The sequence below is a fragment of the Carassius gibelio genome, chromosome A19, assembly GCF_023724105.1.
Source record: "Carassius gibelio isolate Cgi1373 ecotype wild population from Czech Republic chromosome A19, carGib1.2-hapl.c, whole genome shotgun sequence".
NCBI classification, from domain to species: Eukaryota; Metazoa; Chordata; class Actinopteri; order Cypriniformes; family Cyprinidae; genus Carassius; species Carassius gibelio.
The window spans coordinates 5477313-5501238 of NC_068389.1; the positions used below are offsets into that span (position 1 = coordinate 5477313).

Here is a 23926-nt window from a genome sequence, read left to right on the forward strand (position 1 = left end):
ACCCAAGGAATATTTTGAGATCACTTTCATTACAATAGCCTAATGCAATCAAAAGTTATTAGCATTTTTGGAAATTTCATAATTGAAGGTTAATGAATGGTTAATTACTCTTGGCCAATAGGTGGCACTGTTACCAAATTGATGTGGCATGGTCAGTGTGAGGTGACAATGACACATACAAAGTTTGGTGCAAATATGTCAAAGCTTTGTTGAGATACAGCCTCAAATGCATTTTGGCATCCTTACAGCAAATTTGTTGATACGCTAAATGAGAACCGTTTTGTATATCAACACGAAATCCATAACTTTTGGCCAGTGGGGTCTGAAGAAGATCCACGTCAAATTTGGTGAAAATCGGACTAACGGTCTAGGAGGAGTTCGAAAAAGTAGATTTTCAACATTATTCAAAATTTTGGAATAATTAGATTCTATGCTCTCGGCAGGACACAAATAATATAGGGATATCATTTTAATTTCAATAGTCTAATTTATTCAAAAGTTATTAGCATTTATATTTAATTATAACTCTTGACCACAAGGTGGCGCTGCCACCAAACTTTTTGAGTACCTTCCAGGAATGGAGCTGAATATTTTTGTAATTATTTTCGTAATGATACGGTAATGCGTTAAAAAAATACAGCATTTTAAAACATAATTCAAAATGGCCGACGCCTAAATTGGCTGACACAGGAAAATTGGATATCATTCAACTCGACATGACACACCGAATCTAAAGAGACCAGTTTTTTTATTTTTGGCCAAACCATTCTAAAGTTATAAGCAAAAATATGCATTTTTCATATCTCCTGACTACTAGGTGGCACTGCGTCGAAACACTGCAGGTAGGCTCAGGTCATGCTTGTTATAAAACACACACAGTTTGGTCTCAATACACCAAACCGTTGCCGAGATATAGCCTCACATGCATATTTGCGTGCTTTTCGTCAAATTTGTTCACGTGTTATTCGAGAACGGTTAGACAAATCAACTTGAATTCCTTAACTTTTAGCCAGCATTGTCTGAAGATGGTCTGAGCCAATTTTTGTGAAATTCGGACTAACCGTCTAGGACGAGTTCGAAAAAGTAGGTTTTTCGAACAATCGAAAATAGTGAAAAAACTAAACATTGCGATTTTTGAATTTTAGGGTTCATTCGACTAAGAATGAGTCAAGGATTCAGAGGAAAAAAGAATTTCCATTTTCTGGCTTACAGTTCAAAAGATATTAGCATAAAAATATTGATATTTTGGACAAGTGGTGGTGCTAGAGAGTTGGAGTTAGGGACTTCAAATTTGCTCTAGTTAATGGAGGGACTGTCCTCTATCAGTGTGCCAAATTATACAACTTTCCGCAATCAGTTCTATGGGCTGCCATAGACTTGCGGTGGAAGAAAAAAATGACGCTAACGGATACAATAAGTGCCTTGGACCTTCGGTGCTTGGCCCCTAATAATAACTATATATATATATATATATATATATATATATATATATATATATATATATATTTTTTTTTTTTTTTTTTTTTTTTTTGGTAGAAAATCAGATTGTTAAAAGGATTTCTGAAGGATTGTGTGACTGCAGTAATGATGCAAAACAAATCAGTTTGAAAGTCAGCTTTGATTGTTCCTAATAAAATGTTTAACTGCACTCCCAAGTGGATATTAAATTAGTTGTGGGATAATTAAATATATTCTTAATAAACTACATACATAAAATTATATAGATTTATTTTGTCCTCACATTCTTTCTTGTAACTCCTCCCTCTCAGTGACACAAGCTGACTGAGAGGCTCATTATGCAGCTCATTATGCAGGCCTTTGTCTTCTCAGGTGTAAATCACAATGATATTCATGATAGTTGACGCCTACTCACATAAGACTTTTACCAACAAAAAGTGTCTTATAAAATGTACATTTCATTTCATTTTCATTTATTAATGTATTCTCTTTTCATGGTAATGCAACGTGAAATGCCACAACAACAATCCAACAAACACAAGAAAAATACATTCCATGACAAGAAGAACAGGGGTAGAATGAAGAAAAAAAATTCTTATAAACTCCTACCCCATTCTTATATTAAGAAAGTTACAAATTAGATCAATATATTGTTTTCTGTGAGTGAGTGGATTTTCACATCATTTAGAAAGAAAAATTCTAGGCTACAAGCTCCAGTTCTCAAAAGTCCCTGGAACCAATGGTCTTTATGTGTGTTTTTTTTTTTTTTTTTTTTTACTTATTCAAGTGATTTAACATTTTTAGTTTTTCACTAACCACGCATAAACATTGTTTTCTCAAAAACACAATCATGTACACACATGCTGCTCTATTACTATAGTCCAGTTTGTGCTGATTACAGTGAGATTAGACTTTAGCCATTTAGATGTTTATAAGCAACTGAAAAAATCACAAATGTCAGGGCATGACAAAACTTCTCCAGGCCCCAAAAATACCCTTAGACCTCAGAGGGTTAACAACGACTTCTTCTTCACTTTTAATACAAGTGTAAAATTTCCAAAACCAGACCGTTTTCAACTCAGATAGACAAAACAGGCCCGACTGCAGCTCTGCTCAAATGGTAGAGCGTAATGCTATCAACACCAGTGCAACGAGTCCCAGCATAGCTAATATATGTTTAACTTTGATGCACAGTAAGTCACTTCAGATGAAATATGTTAATGGTGATTCTTTGTCCTGTTCTTGCACACATCTGTCACCTGGTCAATGCAGCACTGCAAACTTAACACACATGCATGTACAAACACAAGTGATCTCAGCTGAGCTCTCAGCCCTTCTGCAAATGACACTAATTAGCATATTTAAGCAGCTTGTCCCACATACACACACCCACTCGCACTCTTAACGTACACACGCCTCCCTCCGCGAGCAAAATGAGTGCCTTCAGCACTGCCAGTGAATGGGGATGTCTAGACTAACCCCTGGAGCACAGCTCCGCAACCACAAATTAAACCACAGCCAAATTACAGAGAGGGAGAGAGCGACACAGCAAGTGATGAAATGAGTGTGTTTTGAATGTAAGTCGGAGTTGTGTGGGTCTGAGGAGTTTGTGCTGCTGTGGTGTAAGCATCCATTGGGAAAATGTACCTCAGAAAGTTTTAAATGACCAATCGCAATCAAGTATACCAGAGTGCTGTGTATAATGCCATATAGTTTGGCTCAGATGAACAACAAAAAAATTGTACCCATAGAAATAAAAAAGAGAAGGGATTCATTTCCTTCTACTGTTTCTAGTTTACTAGAACTACTATATCATCCCCCCATAGACCTTACATTATTTTTCACAATTTTTAATAAGATTTTTCATGAAAAGGTGTTGTATTCTGATACATGATTATTTAACATTTCATATGTGGCCATCACCAGTGAATCTTTCAGTGCATATGGCGGTCAAAATGTCTTCATCAGAGCCAACACAAAGTTCATCGCTGTCATCTACAGTCGGTCTGTACCCTTCGCTGTGTTGGGCAGCCCAGACCTCCACACTCCTCCTCTCAGACCAGAGTTTATTTTATTTTTCATTAGATGGTTCCATCGGCCGAATGCAGAGTGAATAATAATACGCCGAAACATGAGCACACTGCTGTGCGACGAGATGGAGGTTGAACGAGGACACGGCGGGGAACTGACCGAGATTTGGGACCGAGATGCAACAGCGACCCATTTCATTGTAGAGATCAGAGGCAATCAGCCGTCAGGCAGCACCTGTGAGCTCTGCGGGACCGGGCCACCCTCCTCTGCCCTCGTGGAGAGAATTATTGGAGAGGAATGCAGCCTGTCGCAATGAAAAGATTGAATGAGAGCAAACATGACTGAAGCGACACATGGAGAACGAGGGAAAGAGAAGCAGCCCGAAGCGTTGGTGCATTGGCTGTTTTCGCCTGAGTGCTGACATTGATTAATTGAAGATGTGAGACCAGCTGTGCACTTTCTCTCTCTCACTAGCACCTTTTTACGGCCAGTTTCTGGAGGTCTGAGGGTCTGCTGAGACAGTGGGCTGGTGAGTGGGTGGCACGCAGCCCACCAGGAGGCTTCTGTAAATGATTTCTTTTATTAGAAATGATTGAAAAGTGAATGGACACAGCCATGTGTAATAGCTAGAACAGCAATTTGATGAACCAAATGGCATTTGACGTCATTGGGAGCTTTGAGGGATAAAGTTTGGATCCTCCTCACACACAGCTACTGTATGACTTCTGACTTCATGCTTCTAAACATCTTCCTCAGAAAAACGCCATACAGGTTTGGAGTGAATGATGTTGAAACTGTTGTATGAGAGGTTAGGCTGAAGATGATGTACTGGCACTTTGTGGCAAGGTGTATTGTGGGATAGCATCAGTCACACAAATGAAGCCCGACAATCAGACTAGATGAAAGCTGACATGTTTGTAGCCAGACGTCTGAAAATAATTCTTGACCGGTTTATTCTTGCTAAAACCACTAACTTAGACACAAAGATGTAGATCTGACCCATGTTTAAACCTCTAAAGAAACAAATGTCACCTACCTCCTGGATGGCTTATGGGTGAGTAAATTAACAGCAAATTCTAATTTTTGGGTGAAATATCATTTAATTAGGCAGAGGTATTACTCCACAATCTATGTGATGTCAGTTCATTGTTGTTGAATTAAAGTGGTTTGAACCCATGCATGTGCAACAAAGTAACTACGGATTTGGGTAACAATCATGGCTAGCTAATTAATTTCTCCAACCAAGCATATGGTAATGCAGTGAGAATCGGCGGGTGATCGGTCACAGGGTGATACTAAACCTGTGACAGCGTGACATTGAGGGTTTCCAATCACGTCTGCCGAGGTTTGTCAAATTAATGATCTATACAAATAAGACATCGACTAACACCTGTGAATGACAAACTCCCCTTTGAGTTAACCCACATGCTACAGAACAACACGCGTGCACAAACTTTACTCATCCTGAGCATGTGAAGCACTTGTTAATAACACACAGAGGCCTGTCTCACCGGCGCTGGCATAAACAGTCTAACGGCTGGTTTATTGTGATGTAGACAGTGAAGGGGGTTGGTGCTAATAGGCAGGATACAGAATGAGAGCGCCTTGAGGACGGCGCGGTAATGATGTACCAGGACCAGGGACCACAGCAGCAGGCATAATTATATCCCCATGAACCATGCTGGATGAGAGACGGAAGGCCCTTATTTTAATGATCTAAACGCAAAGTGTAAAGCGCATGGTGCAAGTGCACTCAGGGCATGTCCAAATCCACTTTTGCTATTTTAACAATGGAAAAACGGTTGGGCACACAGGTGCATGGTCTAAATATTAAAATAGTCACAAACTTCACAGCACATTAATGTCACCAACACACCAGTCAATGCAATGCAAAGGGACTGGTCTCAACAATGACTCTCATGTAATTTATGTGCACGTAATCCCCTGTGTCAGCATGTAGAAATCAGAGTAACAACTATGCTAACAGTCATATTAACAGTTACGTTTATATATTTGCTGTAACAAGACCTCAACTAGGGTGTTAAACTGTCTGGCTTTATGTCTAATGGCTAATAACTCAAGCCTAATACATCATCCTAACCCTAGATGGTTCTTCTGTGAGCTGAATACATTGAAAACATTTTGCAAAATGGACATGAATAATAATTCACAGCAGTTATTTTAGCTGCCCATATTAAGTCCATCAGTATCAAGAGTGAATCTAGTTTAATCTATAACATAATCAAATGCAGCGCGCACAGTCATAAGAATTAATCTGAATTGACCAATGGTAGATGCATGTGTCACGTGTGTTTTTCTCCCCATGTGCTCCCTGTGACCTAGTTTCTCCCTCGTGTTGATTGTGTTCATTGATTTCAGTAGTGTCAAATTGAGCTCCTCGTTATGTTCAGCTTAGAAGCTCCAGTTTGGGCTTCTGTTCCCGAGTCTGGCCAAGAGAGGTCTTCTGTCCCCAAGGAATGTTTTTTTATTTATTTATTTTTTATTATGAGGGGGGGGGGGGGGTGCTATATGTCTCCGAATAGAGTGGCTGAGGCAAGTGCCGATCCCATGGCCCTCCCTCCCACCCCCTTTCCTGAGCTCCTTTGTCCAGTGTTACAGTAATTTTGAGTCTCCTGCGTTCTCTATGTTCCCTGCTTTTTAGTTTATTGAAGACTGTAAAGTAGAAGCTCCTTCGAGTCCGTGCTCTTTGTTTCAATGCAAAAGCATGAACGTGATATCATGCTAGGGCCAGTTCACGAAGTCTTATTCTTAATTAGAATTCTTTATCATTACCTTTATTGTTTTTTTGTTTTCTTTTTTTTTTGGTCATGAAGTATTGTAATACCATGATTTTTGGCATGGTGCCTTAGTAATACCATGTTTCTTTGGATATGTAAACAACACTACTAGGGATGACCCAGAATACTCAACGATTCAATGCTTCGATTAGAGGAGCCTGATTCCACTCCCAATCTCACAATCACATTTTTGCAGGGTGTTATGATTATGCCATTTTGAATATATGGGGGAGCTTAAATGTCTGATTTCACAAAGAACTACATGAATTTTTTGATCTGATAGGTTACAAGTGATTTCAAAACGTTTCAGCCGGTTTTCATGTATATATTTTTTCTTTACATAAGATGAATTTGGTTGAGTCAAGTGCTTCATTGTAGTACTACAGTGATTATATCTTCAGCGCGCAGCGCGAGCAGGACAAACAACAATGCAGAATAATAAGAATAACTATGACTGGGACCTTTATACACATACCATTATAATAAGAACACCATTATAATAAAACGCTTTGCATGTTTTATGTGTGAAGACCGTGTCCATAAAATGAGTTCATTTGGAGCTGGAAAGATATGTTCAGGTGCATTCGGACCCTTTTTGCAGATAGCCTATAAGTCCTAACATTAATATTATGCCGTATAAATAACGTAGCATATTGTATATGAAATGATGAGTTTAATCCCATTGATTAAAATATTGCCATCAAATGCTCACTCTACTGGTCATCTTCAGCACAAGCAGCTCAAAACACAAATGTAGAACATTAATAACTACTGTCATATAGGCTAACGTTATAATGAGAGCACTATTGTTAAAAAAATTAAATAAACCTTAATAATTGTTAATTGTTAGGGTTTCGCTGACGTTTAGTGTTAACTATCTTTTAATCAAAACATAAAATATTATTTACCCCATTTGCGAGGCATTCGTTACACATTTTCCCTGTGTGTTGACAATTATGGCTGTCGAATGTCTAACTTGACTCAATGTATTTTGCCAAGCCCCCCAAAAATATGATTTAATTATCAGTCGAATATTTTGGGAAGATTCGAAAATTCTAATTCCACTATAAAAATCCTTAGACACCCCTTAAAACTACCATCATATCATTATTTATTATCAAATACTTTACCTTACAGTGTTGCAGTGTTATTATTATCTGTTAAAGAAAAACGATTAAAGTTAAACAATTAAAACATTTTTAAGTAAGGCTGAAATAAAACAAATGTCTGCGATTTATCGTGCAGCCCTATCGATGTCTCTATCATTTTATCTATTATTGGAATTTATTCTACTATTATTAATGGAATACTAAAAGCAGTGTAGTTCCAACATACTTGCAATCATCATTTCATTATCACATTAGGATTTTCTAATGAAAACCTAATGATTTTCTGCATTTTTAGGAAATTAACTAGCCTCTTTTCGCAGTCCTTTCACAGCACCTAATTCCCAGGCCACAGATTCAGTTTGATTAACGAACAAAATGAGTGACTGAAACCCAGACCTTAGTTAAATTATCTGTACTCAACCTTCCTGCTTTTTAGAAACCAAGACAATCTCTCTCCCCAATAAGCCAATAATAGTATTAGGACTCTGGTAAACACGGTATTGATGAGTCCCTGGGTAGAGTTGATTACAGAGGCTGAAGTGGACTGCTAATGACTATTAGCTCAGAGCTAATCCTCTCAAAAACACAGCCAGACCTCTCTGAACACGCTTCAATGCAGCAGCGACTAAGCAGAATTTATAATGAATACATTATTTTAATAGGTATCACTGCAAATGGTTTTGAAAAATGTTAGAACAACTTCAAAAAGATTTGGATTAAATGACTCTGATAAGCATCAAGAAAAAGCTCATAATAAAAAAAAACTCCTAAATTATTATTAACCACCTTTGACTTGTTATAAAAAGGTTAAAATAACTTATATTTATTACAAGGTTCTGTGGAATGCAACTGCTGTGTTCTCAAATTATGAAATTTGATTTAATGAAGATTTGATTTAATTTATTAATTAAGTTTTCTCAAATAAATGTTTTGTGTCTAATTATTTACTTACAGTATGTTTCAAGTAGCCATGTAATAAGCAGGATAAGGTACATTCAGCCAGTTGTTATTGCAGAATATCCCCCAACAGGTTGAACAAGAGCCCGACACAAAGCTAAATCAGTACTTAACTTACTTGATGACCGTGACAAAAGTTCACAACGAAGGAGATTCTTTGGCAGACTTTAAATGAAATCTCAAACCAGGAAACAAGAGTTTGATTTTTGAGCACAATAATAATCAGAATCAATGCTGGACAACGGAAAACTGGAAACTTTGGGCTTAAAAACTGATCAGAACAAAGGAAGGACCACACATTGAGGACTCAAATTAATCAGTAACCATAGAAACAAACAGGGTCAGAGAGCAGATGAGAACAAAAACAGAAAAATATTTCTCCCAACTAAAACTGTTAACTACATTTTGTGCTCAATTGGCACTTTACCATCATATTAAAGGCTAAAATTAACAACAGAGCCCAAACTATTAAAATTGGAGATACAGGGTTGTATACAGAAATTTGCATGCACATTAGGTAATTTTCATTAAGACATAATTTAATTAGTAAATGGGATCATTTTTGTGATATTTAAAAAAAAAAAGAATACACGTGTGACATGTTACAAGTTAAATTAAAATATAACAAATATCTAAAAATGTGCTAATGGTGTTATGCATATTCCAAGGGCTTGTGATGATGGATTGATTTAGTGCTTTAGAAATTGTTATAATTTATATTAAATTAAATATGAACTATCTATCTAAATGTGAACTATCCCTTCATGCATGGATGCATGCCAACTCTAAACCAGAACTAACATTTTTTTAAGTTTTAAAATTAAAATAAGAAATTGGACAAAAAAGTTCTCTCTCGCTCTCTGTATATATATATATATATATATATATATATATTAGGGCTGGTAATTTAACACGTTAATTAGATTAATTAATTATGGAGAAAAATAACACGTTAAAATTATTAAAGCATTTAACGCACTGCTCTCTAAAGCTCTTGCGGTTCTTTGATGTCACACACCGATTGGTCTGATGGTGATGATCTGCTTCAAGTCAAACAAGCCTGATGATTCAATGAACCATTCATGAAGAACCCTTTACTTCACTCCTGAATGAATCAACCATCTGAACGAATCAAACGAATGAATAAATGACTCGATGACTTAATCATTAAGACATTTATCACCACCTACTTGCAGTTTTAGTTTATTATTCAGAGTATCATGTCATTAAATAAATAGTTTCGTATTTCCATAGTAATAATAATAAAATTAAGAAAATAAATTATTAAAGTTATAGTTCACCCAACCAAAAATTACAATTCTGTCATCATTTACTCACATAGTCCAAAAGAGTATATGTAATAAATTTTATCAAACAAAATATTTCTTGCTGAACCTACTTTTGTAATATCGGTTTTATACTTTGTACAACAATGACTTCAAATGATCTTTTCAGAGTAATTTCTCCAAATTTGATGAGCGATTAATTAAATTAATCAATCACCAACATTGTAATGGCTTACTAGCCCTAATACAGTATATAAACAAATGTACATTTATTCATTTAGGAGACACTTTTATCCAAATGAGAACAATCACACCAATGAGAGAACAACAACAGTATACAAGTGCCATGACAAGTCTAGCACAGAACATGTAGCTGTGTTTGTGTGTGTGTGTGTGTTTTTTCCAAGAAAAGAAAAGAAAAGGTAAGTGCTAGTATTGGTTGGTCAAGTGCTTGCGAAAAAGATGTGTCTTTAGATGTTTTTTTGAAAATCAATAAAAACTTAGCTGTTGGAAATGAGATTGGGAGATCATTCCACCAGCTGGGCACAGTCCAGAAAAGTTCTGTGAGAGTGACTTTGAACTTCTTTGGGACGGCACCACAGGGCGTCTTTCACTTGCAGAATGCAAGGTTCTGGAGGGGACATAAGTTTGAACTACTGAGTTTACGTATATCGGTGCCACGTCAGTGGTTGTCTTGTATAGAAGAATCCGTACCTTGAATTTAATGGGAGCAGCTAATGGTAAGCAGTGTAACCTGATGAGGGTAGGAGTAACGTGAACTTTTTTTGGCTCATTGAAGATGACTCTCGCTGCTGCATTCTGCATGCTGCATCACAACTCCTAGGTTTCTGGCTGTCCTCGAAGGAGTTATGGTTGATGAACCCAGCGTTATAGAGAAGTTGTGATGAAACGATGGGTTAGCCGGAATCACCAGGAGTTCTGTCATAGTAAGGTTAAGCTGAAGGTGATGGTCATTCATCCAGCTAGAAATGTCACTCAGACAAGCTGCAATACGAGCAGCTACCGTCGGGTCATCTGGTTGAAATGAGAATTAGAGTTGAGTGTTATCAGCATAGCAGTGATAGGAAAAGCCATGCTCCTGAATGACAGATCCTAATGACGACATGTAGATGGAGAAGAAAAGTGGTCCAAGCACTGAGACTTGAGGAACCCCAGTAGCAAGAAAGTTGTGAATTAGAAACCTCACCCCTCCAAGACACCCTTAAGGATTAACCTGAGGGGTCAGACTTAAACCACAGGAGTGCGGTTCCAGAGTTGCCCATCTTTCTTATGGTGGACAGGAGAAACTGGTGGTTAATGGTGTCAAAAGCAGCAGACAGATCCAGTAAGATGAGTACTGAGGAATTGGAAGCTGCTCTTGCTAGTCGCAGGGCTTCAGTAACCGAGAGCAGAGCAGTCTCAGTTGAGTGGCCACTTTTGAACCCAGATTGGTTGCTGTCCAGGAGGTTGTTCTGTAGAAGGAACATAGAAAGCTGGTTGAAAACAACTCATTCAAGTGTCTTTTAGTTTTCTAAAAGTTGTGGATTTAGAGATGGTTTCTTAAGCAGTAGGCTTACCCAAGCCTCCTTAAATGCTGAGGGAAATGTACCAGAGTGAAGAGAGGTGTTGATGATGTGAGTGAGTGAAGGTATGACTGAAGAAGAAATGGTCTGAAGGAGGTGAGTGGGGATAGGATCAAGTGGACAAGTATTAGGATGTTTGGAAAGGATAAGTTTGGAAACGTCCATCTCTGAGAAGGAGGAGAGTGTGTATTAGTCGTTATGAAGTTATCATCAGTCTGCAGCGTGGAGAATTGGTCTTTGTTTTTCACATAATAATAACGATAATAATACAAATGTTTGCCCAACAGTCTTTTACTTCATTATAAAAGGACAGTTGTACCACCCTAACATTTATTTAAATGTTGACCCTTATTTACTCCCGAAAAAGTATTGCATTAAATATTGATTAAGAATCGAATTGATTATCTCAAATAATTTTATATATGAATAGCATTTTTTATTTATTTTTAAATTAATTGATACAACAAAAAATGAGTGCCACGTTATCAACTCTTATAGCATATTTAGCCCATGTGTGTGAATCAAACATAAGCTTTTTTCACAGAAACACTGTGGCATAACTGCTTACTGAATTGAGTACAACTAAACTATATGACGTAATTGGCACAAAGCTGCATTGCAATCTTCTCTCAGGCCAGCCTTACAGCATAAACTCATAAAATCAGTGGCAGCCATGCAAAGGGTACAAAATATGCCTACAGGCCCACAGCTGAATCCCTTAAGACATGCCTCAAACATGAGCAAACAGCAACTCATTAGAAAGGGATTATGGGTAAAAGGAGGAAAAGGTCAAAGAGAAAGGGATTTTCAGAAGGTCTGTGGATATGCATGTGCTTTGGAGTTTCATCTAAAGATGCAACAGACTTGAAAAACAATTAAGTTCTTCCTAGCGTCTCCATCTGCTCGATCCTGATGTTAATTTCAAAAAGTGGAGAGATCGACAGATTTTAAACCCGTCTCACAAACGCATGCAATTTGCAGAGTTCAGCGTCTCCAGCTGACAGCGGTGTGATGCCGTGTGTTTCTGACTCAGCACCAAGCTTTGTTTTTCCCCGATGTCGCTGTGCTATTCATCAGTGCGTCTGATGTTCTGCAGCGCTGCACATTCTCCTGTCAGAACTGAAGGAGAAGCAGCGCGTGTGTGGGTAAGAGAAAGACTCAGATGTGAATATTTGTTCAGTGTGTCGCGGCTGTCAGGGCTCCTGGATTCAGGATCAGAAAGCCTGACAGAACACGGTTGATGTCTCCAGAGTCGGATTGGACTGAGACTCAGCCGTCTTGGGCAACAGACACGCTGCTCACGTATGCACACAGGTACACAGGGCTGAGACACTGTATCAATAATCAGACAGACTCCTGAACACACATGCTCTCGCTTTCCCTCAACCAACGCACACAGACACTGATTCAGCAGAGCTTGTGGAATTGGGTAGGAAATGGGAGGAAAACACACATACACAGAGGAACTGGGATGTGGTCGGAGGGAAAGAGAAAGTGTGTGTATCAATTCCTCACAAGTGCTGTAGCATGGTAAAATAATAATTTCAGAAAGTAATTACATTTCACTGCATGATTACTATTTGAAATAAAATGTCCAATACAGGCTTACTAAAGGAAAGTCAATTGACTGATTTTATTTTTTTATCCTTTTTTATTTATTTTTTTATCTTTTGAAGTAATGATACTGAGTAGTGTGTAAAACTCTTTTTTATTTTTTTTTAGTCCATATTGGACTTTTGTCTGACGTACCTATGTATGATATGTAAGGGTGTGAGAAATAATATTCGAATAAAAAATAATAATGTCCAAATAAGCATCGGACAATTTTGACAATGAGCATTTTTTTTTTTTTTTAGTTAAACTTGATGAAAATAAAAATTACAAATAAAATGATTTTACTATCTCAAGTTTCTCCAAGACAGGATTGAGTAAAAATTTCTGGCTTCACAGATATGTCACGTAACAGTTTCTCATCAAATTTTTCAAAGACCAAATGATCTGAACTATACCATCTGCATTCATATATAGTTCAGATCTAGTCTTTTTTCACTACCAGACATGGGGACTTGTGACTTGGTGACTTGGACTCGAGTCGACTCGAGTCGCTATTTTTAGGACTTGAGACTTGACTCGGACTTGGAAGTTAAAGACTCGGGACTTGACTTGACTTGAGACACGATGACTTGAATGACTTGAGTGTTAATTACATCATGTTTTCAGTTTGAATATAAAATATATAAATTATTTTTTAAAATAAAGTTGATTACTCAGCTGGAGCGCAGGCTGAGAATAGCGTCGTTACTGGATCAGGACACTATCATCAGTCATGCCCTCTCTACCTTACACACACCACGCCCACTTAAATCAGATATCACATCACATCAACATGTCAGCCTGAGAAGGGTCATCGCTTTTGTCTTCAATGTTTCGCGCCTAAAAACGCGTGGAAAACGCTAGTCGCGCCGCTTTCTACTTCTTTCCAAAGCGCTCGGGCAGAAGTACTCCTGGGGCGTCTGTCGTTGCTAAGCATCCATGACACGCTCTCTCTCAATGAAAACGCGGAAATTTCAGCAAAGGATAAATGGATTTGCAGCACTAAAAATCGCTCGCAGTAGCTCTGCTACTAAATTCATTTCAAAATGGCAATCCATATACAGCTATGAACAGCTGTTCCTTCATCTTAGCTGAGCTTTCAACGTTGATACGAGAAAGGATGAAGCTGATTGGTTAGTTATTGTCACATGACCTGCGGTGCGCTTGCGGCATTCTAAAAAGTTTAGATGTTGAGCGCGTTGCTTCCATTATGAGCGCGCATACCGCGCGCCTACATTGGAAATAACGAACTTGCGCGCACAAAAGACGTGATGTGAACGGCCCCTAATGATCCGCTAGCAGGCCGTCAAAAAAACGCATTCCAGGGGCGGCGCTAGGGCTGGGCTAAGGGGGCATTATGCCCCGAATATTTTGATACCTTGTCTTTCTCATAGAGCAAAACAATTAATCAGAAAAACAAATGTAGCTGCCGCGATTACCCAGTCATGACAAGTGCATATTACATACATATATATATATATACAGTACAGAATATAAATATGACGTATTTTCAGTTGTTTCATACTTTTTTGTTATGTACAGTACAGACCAAAAGCTTGGACACACCTTCTCATTCAAAGAGTTTTCATTATTTTCATGACTATTGACTATTGTAGATTCACACTGAAGGCATCAAGGGCTATTTGAGCAAGAAGGAGAGTGATGGGGTGCTGCGCCAGATGACCTGGCCTCCACAGTCACCGGACCTGAACCCAGTCGAGATGGTTTAGGGGTGAGCTGGACCGCAGACTGAAGGCAAAAGGGTTAACAAGTGCTAAGCATCTCTGTGGGAACTCCTTCAAGACTGTTGGAAGAGCATTTCAGGTGACTACCTCTTGAAGCTCATCAAGAGAATGCCAGGAGTGTGCAAAGCAGTAATCAAAACAAAAAGTGGCTACTTTGAAGAACCAAGAATATTACATATTTTCAGTTGTTTCACACTTTTTTGTTATGTATATAATTCCACATGTGTTAATTCATAGTTTTGATGCCTTCAGTGTGAATCTACAATTTTCATAGTCATGAAAATAAAGAAAACTCTTTGAATGAGAAGGTGTGTCCAAACTTTTGGTCTGTACTGTACATAACAAAAAAGTATGAAACAACTGAAAATATGTCATATTTATATTCTATACTCTGAGAGAGAGAGAGAGAGAGAGAGAGAGGAGAAATGTAACAGTTTAATGTTGTATGTAAACTGTGTTTGAGAGAGAGAGAGAGAGAGAGAGAGGTGTTCAGAGAGGAGTCTGTTGGATGTTTAGTTTTATGGACTCAATGTTGAAAATGTAAAACATTTCAAACACTGTTGGCAGAAGTGAAAAATAAATAATTTTAGGAAGTTACAATTTTGTTTGATTCCATGATGTATTTTACTGAACATGAGTATTTACAATGCAAATCCAAATTATTTTAATTTACTGACAGTTACTTATATCTTGTCTTTTAACTTTATTAAGATCAGATTCTGCAGGTAAAATAACAATATTAAGGTGACTTGACTTGGACTTGACTTGACATAGCTTGTGACTTGACTTGACTTGACTTGCCCAAGAAAAAAATACTTGGGACTTACTTGAGACTTGAAGGTTAAGACTTGAGACTTACTTGAGACTTGCACATGTGTGACTTGGTCCCATCTCTGTTCACTACTATATATGGAATTTGACCAAAAATGTGAAACAAAGCTGATACTTAAAAGGTTTAGTTCACCTAAAAAATTGTATTAATTAAAAATACTAATAAATAAATAAAATCTTTCATTATCATATGTCTCCCTAATGTCTTTCCAAAATCATAAGTTTTTATCTCATCTTTTGAAAATCAAGAATGCATATTTGATTCATTTTGATTATTTTCATCGTCTTTCTGAAATTTTTGAACCTTGAAATTTTTGGGGGGTTGGAGTGGGATTTCAATGGATAAACCATATTAACATTAGAGTATTCGAATATCTTCCTTCGTTTTCTCAAGATGAACAGAAGTCATATGGGTTTGGAACGACAAGAGTAAACAATGACAATATTTAGATTTTTGGGGTGAAACTATCCCTTTAACAGAAACATACAAGAGAACCTCATTATATATCCTAAGTTATGAACAAGATCAAAATGAACCTCTAGGAAGACAAAAAGGGGTCCTAACTTACACATACACAATTACAGTAGATTTTATTTTCAGAAGTAGTGAAGTGAAACGTAGCAGAATTGAAAGATTTTTGGAGGAATGTGAAATATGTCAGACTGTGTGAAATTTCCAGCTTTGAAATCAGTTTAACACCGTGAAATCATGTTGCTCGTCTTCGCTGTGGGAATCCCCTCCCTGAAGGTGTAAATTTGAATGAAACTACAAGGGGAAAATGTTCTAGTGTTGTTGTACGGAGACAACAAACCGTATTACAGAGACCCAGAGCCAAAGCAGGGCATGCTGTCAGGAATGATCACAGATTTGATGTTTCAGATTATGCAACTGCTGGTTTCTATACAGTAAAAGCACCATGACCTGACAAAAAAGAACCACTGTCTTTCTCGCAGAACACTGTCAGTGTCGCTTTCAATTAGAATTACAACTTCAATTTCTACTACAAAGCAGCTCTGCAGAGTGTTGTTACTCACGTCTGAGAGACTGGAGAAGATTTTGATGTGTAGCTCAAAGATGTTTACAAGCCGAGGCAAATGTCGAATTCCTGATCTCTAGCGTGTTTTGGACTGTATAGGGACCAATTCTCACTATTAACTAGTTGCTTATTAGCATGCCTTTTAACAACATATTGGCTATTTGTAAGTACTTATAGAGAACATATTCTGCATGACCATATTCTGCATCTCTACATTAAATTTTATTTTAAAATTAAATCAATTTTAAAATAAAGTGTGCCCCTTTGTTTAAATAACATCACTGCAACCAACAATTATTTTAATAAACGATTAGTTGGCAGATTATTTTTTTGATTAATCAGAATTTAAAAAGGCCAATTATTTTTTTTTATTTGTATTATTATCAATTTATTTTTTATGGACAAAACACATCCTGCCCTTCAAACAAATGTGCCAACTGAATGCTATTAAAACATACTGTATGGTGAATATATATCTATGCTATACATAACGTATAAAAGATTTATAAAGCACAGTTTAAATGGGCAGTTAAAACAGACAAACGGCAGTTTAATTCCTTTTTTTTTATGAAAGTAGAGAAAATGTAACTAATAATGATGAAGTTAGTAAAGAAAAACACAAACTCGGGGTTAACAGATAATGTTCTGTGGGAGCACACAAACACAAATGTAAGAAACGTCTAACATTTATACTCAGTCACGTAGAGTTGGGGTACTCGAACTTGGACTCGGACTCAAGTCCGGACTCGAGTCCAATTTTGAATGAACTTGGACTTGTCACGCACTCGGATGAATTTGTACTCGGACTTGACACGGACTTGAACATTTTGGACTCGGAAAATATTCCGAGTACAGTCGAGTCCGCGTGTGTAACAATAAAACCAGCATAAAATTGAGATGATAAATTAATTAATGTCTCCCCTTATGTCATTTTACTGCACCACACCGGCAGGCAGCAGTAGCATATCATCTCACGCTTGCAGACGAAACACACGCACTGGATATCAATGTGGATTAGTGATGGGGAGTTCGATTCTTTTCCGCGAACCGGTTCTTTCGGACGGTTTGATTCAATAAACCGGTTGAAAAAAAAACGGTTCACTGGTTCTTTTACGCTCGACGTAATGACTGGCATTGGCGATGTCGATCAAACATTCAAACATATAGTCACTAATCATAATTTCAGTCAGTTAAAAACCTCATAATCATGAAAAGTTTACAATTAAGTTTTTCAACAACACACCCAAATATAGTAACTGCAATAATGTGCATACGAGAATTTAAGTCTTGAAGATATAAAGTAAATTAGGTGTCATCAGCGCAGAAACCATAAATAATCCATTGCGATGTATTTATTATTAAATGAATTTACGTTTCGTCAGATTGCCCTTCATTCAAGCCCTCGGTTTACCCGCGCTCATAACATTAGCACAGGATCAGTTCAGAATCAAACACCAAAAGAATCAGTTCGGTTCAGATGCGTAGTGAGTCAGTCGGCTTCACGCTGAATCGCACATGCGCAGTATCATCAGCTCCTCGGTTCTCGAAATGGACGCCTCCGAAAAAAACGTTTTCGTTTCAGTTTACTGATGATCCGAAAACCGATGCAACCAATTCTTGACTCGAAAACGAGAATCGCTCTAACCAGCACGTGCTGCAGTTCAGTATCATCAGCTGCTTTACTCGTGTTCATGTTCTGTTTACTACAAACTCATTTTGTGAATGTGTCATCATTAACTACAAATACAGTACAGATATTTCATAAATCATCCCTTATTCCTATTAAACATGGAGTCTTTAGAGTCTTAATTGTTGTCCAACTTCCCAGAAAATCCCTTTGGCCCATACATAATCTACAATATACAGATTAGAAACATGCATCTTAAAAAAAAAATATATATATATATACAGTATTGTTCAAAATAATAGCAGTACAATGTGACTAACCAGAATAATCAAGGTTTTTCGTATATTTTTTTATTGCTACGTGGCAAACAAGTTACCAGTAGGTTCAGTAGATTCTCAGAAAACAAATGAGACCCAGCATTCATGATATGCACGCTCTTAAGGCTGTGCAATTGGGCAATTAGTTGAATCAGTTGAAAGGGGTGTGTTCAAAAAAATAGCAGTGTGGCATTCAATCACTGAGGTCATCAATTTTGTGAAGAAACAGGTTTGAATCAGGTGGCCCCTATTTAAGGATGAAGCCAACACTTGTTGAACATGCATTTGAAAGCTGAGGAAAATGGGTCGTTCAAGACATTGTTCAGAAGAACAGCGTACTTTGATTAAAAAGTTGATTAGAGAGGGGAAAACCTATAAAGAGGTGCAAAAAATGATAGGCTGTTCAGCTAAAATGATCTCCAATGCCTTAAAATGGAGAGCAAAACCAGAGAGACGTGGAAGAAAACGGAAGACAACCATCAAAATGGATAGAAGAATAACCAGAATGGCAAAGGCTCAGCCAATGATCACCTCCAGGATGATCAAAGACAGTCTGGAGTTACCTGTAAGTACTGTGATAGTTAGAAGACGTCTGTGTGAAGCTAATCTATTTTCAAGAATCCCCCGCAAAGTCCCTCTGTTAAAAAAAAGGCATGTGCAGAAGAGGTTACAATTTGCCAAAGAACACATCAACTGGCCTAAAGAGAAATGGAGGAACATTTTGTGGACTGATGAGAGTAAAATTGTTCTTTTTGGGTCCAAGGGCCACAGGCAGTTTGTGAGACGACCCCCAAACTCTGAATTCAAGCCACAGTACACAGTGAAGACAGTGAAGCATGGAGGTGCAAGCATCATGATATGGGCATGTTTCTCCTACTATGGTGTTGGGCCTATTTATCGCATACCAGGGATCATGGATCAGTTTGCATATGTTAAAATACTTGAAGAGGTCATGTTGCCCTATGCTGAAGAGGACATGCCCTTGAAATGGTTGTTTCAACAAGAAAATGACCCAAAACACACTAGTAAACGGGCAAAGTCTTGGTTCCAAACCAACAAAATTAATGTTATGGAGTGGCCAGCCCAATCTCCAGACCTTAATCCAATTGAGAACTTGTGGGGTGATATCAAAAATGCTGTTTCTGAAGCAAAACCAAGAAATGTGAATGAATTGTGGAATGTTGTTAAAGAATCATGGAGTGGAATAACAGCTGAGAGGTGCCACAAGTTGGTTGACTCCATGCCACACAGATGTCAAGCAGTTTTAAAAAACTGTGGTCATACAACTAAATATTAGTTTAGTGATTCACAGGATTGCTAAATCCCAGAAAAAAAAAAAAAATGTTTGTACAAAATAGTTTTGAGTTCGTACAGTCAAAGGTAGACACTGCTATTTTTTTGAACACACCCCTTTCAACTAATTGCCCAATTGCACAGCCTTAAGAGCGTGCATATCATGAATGCTGGGTCTTGTTTGTTTTCTGACAATCTACTGAACCTACTGGTAACTTGTTTGCCACGTAGCAATAAAAAATATACTAAAAACCTTGATTATTCTGGTTAGTCACATTGTACTGCTATTATTTTGAACAATACTGTATATATATATATATATATATATAAGTTATTTTAGCACACTTTCTGATGTTTAACAAAATACTTGAAAAATTACACGCATGCGCAGTATCATCAGTTCGTCGGTTCTCAAATCGGACGCGTCGGAAAGAAACGGTTTTCGTTTCAGTGTACTGGTGATCCGAAAACTGATGCAACCGAGTACCAAAGACAGCAGCAGCAACCAACAGATGCTGCACAGCTCAGCATTGCAGGATTTGCAAGACCAGAACTGACCAAACAAGCAATGCTACTTTATGATGCAAGTTCTCCCAAGACAACAGGAAATTCATAATGCCATCATTACGGATCAGCTCATTGGCTGCACTTTACCTCTGTCAAATGTGGGGGAGAGGCATTAAATAATTGAAATGTCAGCTTTAACTCAGAATCAGAATCAGAGTCAGAAAGAGCTTTATTGGCAAGTATGCTTACGCATACAAGGAATTTGTTTTAGTGACATAAGCTTCCAGTACACAGAGACAACAACAACACAGACAAAAAACAAATAAAAAAAATAATAAGATTTACAAATTGGCAAATAAATAAGTGTATAAACAAGTTTGCTATACATGATAATGGAATATGATTGAGTGTGAGGTGTTCTAGGATGGAGGGTTCACAAATAAATATATTATATTTATAATAAATATAAATATAACTGGAGGACAATATAGTGTGATACAATAGTAAAACAGGTTCATTTGTATTTTCATGCACTTGTAATACTATAAAACCTTTGAAACCTTTTTTGATAGGAAACTAGTTCTGTTGACAAAATAAAAATGTTCAATGGCAATGACTAGATGTAACAGTGGTATTTTTTTATTACATTTTTATATTGCCATTGGTTTAATGGGTTGAAAGGTTAAAATATTAATAGAATGTAAAAATTTACAATACCATTTTATTATCTTTTTTAATTTAATTACTTTCTGGACTCGGGCGGACTCGGCCTTTAAGAACTCGGACTTGAGTCCAACTCGACCCCTTTTGGACTCGGACTCGGACTTGGACTTGATGTTTGTGGACTTGGTCTTGACTCGTACTCGACAAAGGTGGACTCGGTCCAACTCTACAGTCACGTTCTGTTATCCCTTTACACTTACTATGATAACTGTGTTTTTAAACCTAAATTTAATGTCCAATAACAGATATATCAGCAAAATTAATATTATTAATTCCGTCTGTTTGACCCACATGATCATGCATCTTGACCTCCGTTGTTGATTATTTTCATCATTGATTTTATTGATTAGTTAATGAACACTAGTTCTTTCTTGACTTAAACTGTATGTCTAGGCTTTATTAGCAGAGAGATGTGAGAAGAGAGCTGCTCACCCACACAATCTCTCCACAACTGCCTTCTCAATTTCAAGCTAACCTCACATCTCTCACACTGATATGATGTTTTATCTTGTCGAAGACTCTTTAGAATTCACTCAGGTCTGTTGTTATCATGAGGTTCAGTATGACTGTGGGTTGAAAAGTCTCTGTTTGCCCTGCTATATTTCCCTAGAGCTGTCTGTGGAGAGTCTTGTCAAGATTTTTCTCCTTATCTCTCTTTGACTCCATATTACACCTTTGAACCTATTTGGCTTTTTGTAGCGTTTTCTATCATGTGCAGTGAAAGCATCTATTTGGCTTTCAGTTTTCCTATGATGTTTCACGAAATTATGCTTTGTCACTGAAATAGGTGGTCACCATTTTGTTGGGAATGCAAATGGTAACTGAAATAACGAGTGACCTGACAGTAACCACTAGTTAGAGAGTCTACGGCTTTTGACCTTTATTTGGCTTTTCCATTTTTGTTGGATAAATGATGGTACATTAATATCTCAATTAAAATGTTGGAGCGAAGAATGAGATTAAATAAGGAGAAAACTTAAACTCGGATGTTTCTCCAGAGGAAAGCACCACAGAAATCTCACTTGTCTCCTCTACAAATTCAGAAAAGATGTGTGCTCATATTTCCAAGATTTAAAGTCTACAATCAAAACTCAATAAGAACTCAAAAAGGTTTCTTATTAAATCCTTCCAAATAAGCAAATGCTCTCAGATACACTGTGCTTATTCATTTTATTCAGAGTTCCATCCAATATCATGGAACAATGTGCTTTGGTTGCCAATGTCTACTGTAGTTCAGCCAGCATATTATTAATTGATTAAGATTATAATAATGAAATGTTTGCATAAGCATTTGTATGTAGAGGTTATTTGAGAGCAGTCTGATTGAGCATACATCATCATCACTATTTTTACATTTAGTTTTATGATTTACTTAACTAAAAATTGGACAAGAAAAAAAATATTTTTTTTTACTGAGCTGTATGTCAACAACTGTCTAATTTGTGTTTTGTTTTTGCTGTTTTTCTTCTTATGAGAAATGTTATAAATGATGACTCAGTTAAGTCTTCTATAAAAGAGCAGTCTTACTGTAACATGAGCATAGTCTGTAGTCTTGTGGCTTTTGAACCTTACAGCAGTTCTGTGAAGCCAGATTTTCATAATGTTTGCTTGCTCAGGAATAAAAATGGTAAACTGTGCAGCTTTCCAGTAAATAAAGATTACGAGTATCCTACGAAACATGAAAGTGAAAAACACACTCCATCAAGCAGACAAATCATTTCTGCTTTTTGATGTCTCACTTTATATATATATATATATATATATATATATATATATATATATATATATATATATATATATATATATATATATATATATATATATATATATTAGTCATGCCCACAAATATTGGCACCCTTGGCAAATATGATCAAATAAGGCTGTGAAAATTCATCTGCTTTTTTAATCCTTTTTTATGTTTTATTTGAAAAATTCACAAAAATGTATCCTTTCATTGGATAATAAGAATTTAAAATGTGGGGAAATATCATTATGAAATAAATGTTTTTCTCTAATACACATTGGCCACAATTAAGGACACCCTTTTATTGAATTATTTTTTAAACCTCCATTTGCCAGTTTAACAGCTCAAAACTGTCTCCTATAATGCCTGATGAGGTTAGAGAACACCTGACAAGAGATCAGAGACCATTCCTTCATCCAGAATCACTCCAGAGCCTTCAGATTCCCAGCTTCTCCTCTTCAGTTCACTCCTCTCATGTTCTGTAGGGTTCAGGTCAGAGGACTGGAATGGCTGTAGCAGAAGCTTGGTTTTGAGCTCAGTGACCCATTTCGGTGTTGTTTTTGAGGTTTGTGTTTGGATTATTGTACGGTTGAATGATCCAAACATGGCCCATTATAAGATTTCTAACAGAGTCAGTCACTTTTTGATTTTTTATTTGTTGGTATTTAATAGAATCCATGATGCCATGTGTCTAAACAAGATGTCCAGGACCTCCAGCAGAAATATAGGCCCAACAACATCAAAAATACAGCTGTATATTTCATTGTACACATGGGGTACTTTTTATCCCTGTTTTCACCAAACCCATCTTGAGTGTTTACTGCTAAAAAGCTCATTTTTAGTTTCATCTGATCATAGAAGCCAGTCCCATTTGAAGTTCCAGTCGTGTCTGATAACTGAATATGCTTTAGTTTGTTTTTGGATGAGCTAGGAGAATTTTTCTTGAAAACCTCCCAAACAACATGTGTTGATGTAGGTTCTGTTTGACAATTTTTTTAAAGGTTTTCTGAACCAGAGACTCAACTATTTTCTGCAATTCTCCAGCTGTGATCCTTGGAGAGTCTTTAGCCACTCAAACTCTTCTCCTCACCATGCATTAGGACGATATAGACACACGACCCCTTCCAGGCAGTTTTCTAACATTTTCTGTTGATTGGAGATTCTTAATTATTGTCCTGATGGTGGAAATGGGAATTGACACTGCTCTAGCTCTTTTCTTAAAGCCACTTCACCAATTTGTGAAGCTCAATCATCTTTTGCTGCATATCAGAAATATATTCTTTGGTT

At 37.1% G+C, this 23926-nt stretch overlaps 1 protein-coding gene across 6 annotated transcripts in view; it reads right to left on the minus strand.

Annotated features, from left to right (window-relative positions):
* The window catches only part of LOC127935786 (receptor-type tyrosine-protein phosphatase U), a 263677-nt gene that overhangs the window by 214598 nt on the left and 25153 nt on the right, over positions 1-23926 (minus strand). The window lies entirely within an intron of this gene.